The following is a 6,000-nucleotide window of genomic DNA, read 5'->3' as shown; positions in this document are numbered from 1 at the left end:
ATGCCAGAAAGACTATTCTTATGCAGTGGAAGAAATCGGACCCACCTAGTGTAGCCCACTGGAAATCCCTGATTGATTCTGCCCTCCCGCTGTACAAGGTACAAAGTTTACTAAGATCTGGCGATGTTAGGTGCAAGAGAGAAGCGCACTATGAGACACAGGGCTGACCTGTATTGATGCGTTGGTCCTCAGTTTTCCAAAAAAATAATGCATGCCAATCAGTGATGCCCATTGTTGGCACTGATTGGCATACATCGTGGGCACTGACTGGAATCCCTGGTGGTCTAGGGTGGCATACCTGCTGCTGGGCATCCCTGGTGGTCTGGTGGAGTCCCTGGTGGTCCAGTGTGCAGCACAGACCCCCCTCTCAGAGGAGCAGCCGATCGGCTCTCCTCTACTCGCGTCTGACAGACGCGAGTGAGGAACAGCCGATCACCGGCTCTTCCTATTTACACTGTGATCACTCGTGATTGGATCAGACTGACACCCCGCAACAATGATCGCCGTGATGTGCACCCCCGGGGGCGCGCAGCGGCTCAAAATCCTGAGGACGGTCTATGACGTCCAGTCAGGATTTTGAAACCACTTTGCCGCCGTCATTTGACAATTGGCGGGTGGCAAGTGGTTAATGTGGACTAGAATATAAGTGTCTTAAATATCGTATATAACATCCAACGTTAATCAAGGATCAATAAAAGTCCAAAAATAGTGCAAACTGTATATCTCTTGTGTCCATAAAGTGCAGAGTGCAAAAAAAATCCAAAAAATATGTGCAAATAGTGCAAAAAAAATTGTATATGCAAAAAACTGTGGAAAAAACTGAGCAAAGCAAAGCTGTTTTATATATGCCAAATAAGGCTACCAGCTATATAAATAATGCACTCAGTCAATATGTATCAGTTCACAGGAACCATGAGGTAGATCAAAAACAGATTATAGGTGAGTCACCTATAATCTGTTTTTGATCTACCTCATGGTTCCTGTGAACTGATACATATTGACTATTTATTGGTGACCTGCTACTCAGGTAAAGTGAAAACACACAGATTTCAATAGGTGCTGTCTTAAATTCAGTGACTTGAGTCTTGCAGTATTTTTTGGTGACTCTGGTGTAGCACGACTCCCATTGTAAAATCGCCAGCTAGGGGTACGTTTTGTCTTAATCTTTGAGGCTTCTGATGTAGTGTTTTTGTTTTTTGACCCACCCCCCTCTCCTCCCTAGTTATCCTTGCTGCCTAAAAGCTTACTCCCCAGCACATCCCATCCACAACCGAGCATAGTGGAAATGTATGTTCCTGCTTCACTTTTTTTTGTGTTTTTCCCATGTAAACAAGCATCACTTGAATGGGCTGCCCTATAAGCGACAAACGCCCCAAAGTAGTTTAAAGAAACTTTTTGGTCATGGAGCATTGCGCGTTTTGGCAGCAAAACCTTTCTGCGCAGCAACGCCCACTGTTCTGCTTTGCGTTATTGAACTGTTGTATAACACTAGTCAGACAGCTTAAAAATAATTCAGAAGTCAAGAAACCTGAGACATCAGATCTGTATGTATTCTTTTTTCCAAATAACTTTGTAAAACTACAACATAAGCATAAACAAATATGTCAGTGCATTAAAACCATTATACAGCAGCCTCACTCTATCAGTGAAAGTACTCACGGACAATTCCACCATTAGCCCAGGAATAGTTAAGAGCTCTACTGCATTCAGTCAGCTTGGATCAAGGAGCAATCATGAAATTAAGGAAATACAGTTCCAGCTTTCACTGTGAAGAAAATATCACTTCCTGTCAAGCTGTGGCAAAATAATAACTAACTCTGACCACTAGATGGCAGCAACGTGAAACTAACATTGCAGTATAATCTGTAACAGCACATAAAAAATATGGGCAGAACACTATGTCTGGCATCATTTATTATGTCACTAACTAAATAACTACTGAACATATAAACAGGAAAATGGAATCCTAGCTAGTCCGAGATCAAAAGTGTCAGTTACAGGTCTGAGATAAATTCTGGCGGTCTCATTTTTCCACAATCTTGACCTCCACCTTTCTAACCTTGCCATCCCTGCTTAGAGCATTAACAAGTCCTATGGGCCACTCATTCCTGCCCTCTTGGCTGTCCTTCAACATAACATCACCCACTTTTACATTTGGACGATCCTCAGTCCATTTCCTAAGGCGTTGCAGATTTGACAGATACTCTTTTCCATCTTTTCCAAAATGTGTCTGACAAGCATTGTACTTCCATTGTTTTGCATGAAATTGTGTTGTACTTATGGTTCCAGATGGAGCAGACAAAGAGTTCACCTTTTGAGCCAACAACATTGCTGGGGTAAGGGCCATAGGTGTATCTGAGTCTGAGGACACAAGAACTATAGGCCTGGCAATAGCCGTAACCTCTGCCATAAAGGTGCGTAAAGTCTCATGGGTCAACTGAGCAGGTTTGGTTTGTAGCAACATAGCATCCAAGATTCGACCTGGCAATACCTATAAGTCTCTCCCAGATGCCACCCATATGTGAGGACTGTGGATGATTAAAGACCCATGTACATCCTCCGTCTTGGAGAAAGTCTTGCAATTGTGATTCGCTGTCACAATTGTTAAGTTCTTTGCAGGCCCCCACAATTTGTTCCTCTCACTCCCCCTGTTCTACCCCCCCCAGTGCTCTCCACTCCTCCCAGTGCTCTCCCCTAGGGTGCCCACGTGTCCCGGATTGCCCGGGATTATCCCGTAATTTATATCTCTGTCCGCAGTCCCGGGCACCTTCATTCCGGGACAATAAAGTGTCCCGGAATGAGATTGACAATCTGGGAACGGGGCGGACCGAGCCGCCATAGCGCTGGCTCTAGCTCCGCCTCCACCTCCTCCTGATCACTGGTTGCTATAGGCGCCTTGCGTCTGGCAACCAGTGACGTCACAGCCCAGCGTTGAATGCGGAGGAGGATTTTACATCCTCCTCCCTCGCGCTAGTGCTGCTGGGAGTCACTGCTGGTTCTTTTACCTCCGCACTTGGCTCCAGTGACTGGCTTGCAGCTTGTGTGGGGTGTTTCTGTTCCCACACGCTGTGATTACAGTGTGTACTGCATGGCATCTCTCCCTTCCTCCCCCCTCCTGCCCACCTCACACTAACTAACGGACTGAAGTCCCCTCCCCCTCGGATGTCACAGACAGGAGAAGGAGGGGGAGGGGAATGGACACAACAGGACGGGATGTGCTGATCTGAGGTTTGTACAAAATATTAATGCTTGGCACTTGCAGGAGAAGAAGACACAGAGACGGGGGGCAAATTGTCAAAAAAGAATACTTGCAGCGATTTTGGGGGTATAAGAGCGTGCTGTATGTGCTAGGGGGCACTTTAGGAGGGGAGAGAAATTGTGCTGGGGGGGCAGATTTTTTATTCAACCCCCCCTTCCTGCACAATTTCTCTCCCCTCCCAAAGTGTGCCCTCCTAGCACATACAGCATGCTCTTATACCCCCAAATCACTGCAAGTATTCTTCTTTCACAACTTGCCCCCTTCCCCATCTTCAAAGACAAACTGGTGGCTATCACGGAGATAATTGTACTGTCTGGTATCACAGAACTTTGACAGACTATCAGGAGGTGCACTCCTCTTCCTCCTCTCTCCACTAACTACCCCCCGCCATACACTCCGCACTCCTCCCCTGTACATGTTACCCCCCTGCCATACACTCCTCCACTGTACATATTACCCCCCTGCCATACACCCCGCACTCCTCCCCTGTACATATTACCCCCCTGCCATACACCCCGCACTCCTCCCTTGTACATATTACCCCCCTGCCATACACCCCGCACTTCTCCCCTGTACATATTACCCCCCTGCCATACACCCCGCACTCCTCCCCTGTACATGTTACCCCCCTGCCATACACCCCGCACTCCTCCCCTGTACATGTTACCCCCCTGCCATACACCCCGCACTCCTCCCCTGTACATATTACCCCCCGCCATACACTCCGCACTCCTTCCCTGTACATATTACCCCTCGCCATACACTCTGCACTCTTCCCCTGTACATATTACCCCTCGCCATACACTCTGCACTCTTCCCCTGTACATATTACCCCCCGCCATACACTCCGCACTCCTCCCATGTACATATTACCCCCCTGCCATACACTCCACACTCCTCCCCTGTACATATTACCCCTCACCATACACTCTGCACTCTTCCCCTGTACATATTACCCCTCCCCATACACTCTGCACTCTTCCCCTGTACATATTACCCCTCGCCATACACTCTGCACTCTTCCCCTGTACATATTACCCCCCTGCCATACACTCCGCACTCCTCCCATGTACATATTACCCCCCTGCCATACACACCGCACTCCTCCCATGTACATAACACCCCCCTGCCATACACTCCGCACTCCTCCCCCGTACATATTACCCCCCTGCCATACACTAAACACTCCTCTCCTGTACATATTACCCCCCGCACTCCTCTCTTGTACATATTACCCCCCGCCATACACTCCGCACTCCTCTCCTGTACATATTACCCCCCGCCATACATTCTGCACTCCTCTCCTGTACATACTACTCACCACCATACACTCCGCATTCCCTATTTATTAAACATCAATTTGACCCACTTTTTTTTTTTAAGGTTATTAACCGATTAATCGAAACAATAATCGGCCAACTAATCGATTATGAAAATAATCATTAGTTGCAGCCCTAAACAACACCCCCTTTAAGCCAATATTTAGTGCAATTTAAGACATGTCCACTGTTCACCACAACACACTTTGTGCGCCATATTGTTGTTGTTCTTAATGCCTAGGGCCCGCTTTTGATCTTGCACACAGGTCTGCTGATTTCATATGCCCCTGCCCCAAAAATTGGCAAAAAAAATATGTAAAAAATCATCTTTTTTTTGGGGGGGGGGGTGTCCCTGAATGGCAGTTTGGAAACGTGGTCACCCTACTCTCCCCCCTGTTCTTTCCCCCCCAGTGCTCTTCACTCCCCCCAGTGCTCTCCTCCCCTGTTCTTCCCCCCGTGCTCTCTACTCCCCCCAGTCCTCCCCCCTGTTCTTCCCCCCAGTGCTCTTCACTACCCCCCTGTTCTACCCCCCAGTGCTCTCCACTCCTCCCAGGGCTCTCCGCCCTTGTTTTCCCCCTCCCCCTTGTTCTTCCTCCCCCATGTGCTCTCCCTCTGTTCTTCCCCCCCCCCCGCCAGTGCTCTCCACTCCCCACAGTGCTCTCCGCCCTTGTTTTCCCCCTCCCCCTTGTTCTTCCTCCCCCCAGTGCTCTCCCCCTGTTCTTCCCCCCCCCTCAGTGCTCTCCCCCCTGTTCTCCCCTCAGTGCTCTCCACTCCCCCCAGTGCTCTCCTCCCTGTTCTTTCTCACCTCCCCAGTGCACTCCAGCTCTCCCCATCACTCTCCAGCTCCCACCCCAGTGCTCTCCATCCCTCCATTCTCCCCACCCCTGTTCATTATGGCCCCCTGGTGCTCTCAAGCTCCACCCATCTCTCTCCAGCCCCCCCCCCTGTGCTCTCTACCCCCCCGTGCTCTCTACTCTTGTTCTTTTTGGCTCCCCCCAGCACTTTCCACTCCCCACCCCTGTACTCTCCACTCCCCCCTGCATTTTGCCCCCACCCATGTGCTCTCCAACCCTGCCAATGCTCTCCACCTCCCATAATGCTCTCCAATCCCCCGTGCTTTTCCCCCTGTTCTTTCTGGCCCCCACTGGTGCTCTCAAGCTCTCACCCCTACTCTTTGTACCCCCCCAGTACTCTCCAGCCCCGTGCTCTCCATCCCTGTTTTTCTGCCCCCCCAGTGCTCTTCGCCACCCCACATTCTTAGCCCCCTCAGTGCTCTCAGCCCACCATGCTCTCCACCCCTGTTCTTTTTGCCCCCCCCAGTACTCTCAAGTTCCCCCCAGCACTCTCTGCTCCCCACCCCTGTGATCTCCACTACCCCCTGCTCTTTGCCCCCACCCATGTGTTCTCCAACCCCGCCAATAC

This window comes from Lithobates pipiens, unplaced genomic scaffold, assembly GCF_037356315.1.
Source record: "Lithobates pipiens isolate NorthernLeopardFrog02 unplaced genomic scaffold, aLitPip1_a1.2 Scaffold_10, whole genome shotgun sequence".
NCBI lineage: Eukaryota > Metazoa > Chordata > Amphibia > Anura > Ranidae > Lithobates > Lithobates pipiens.
The sequence above is the reverse complement of the archived record's forward strand: the minus strand, read 5'-3'. Positions refer to the sequence as shown.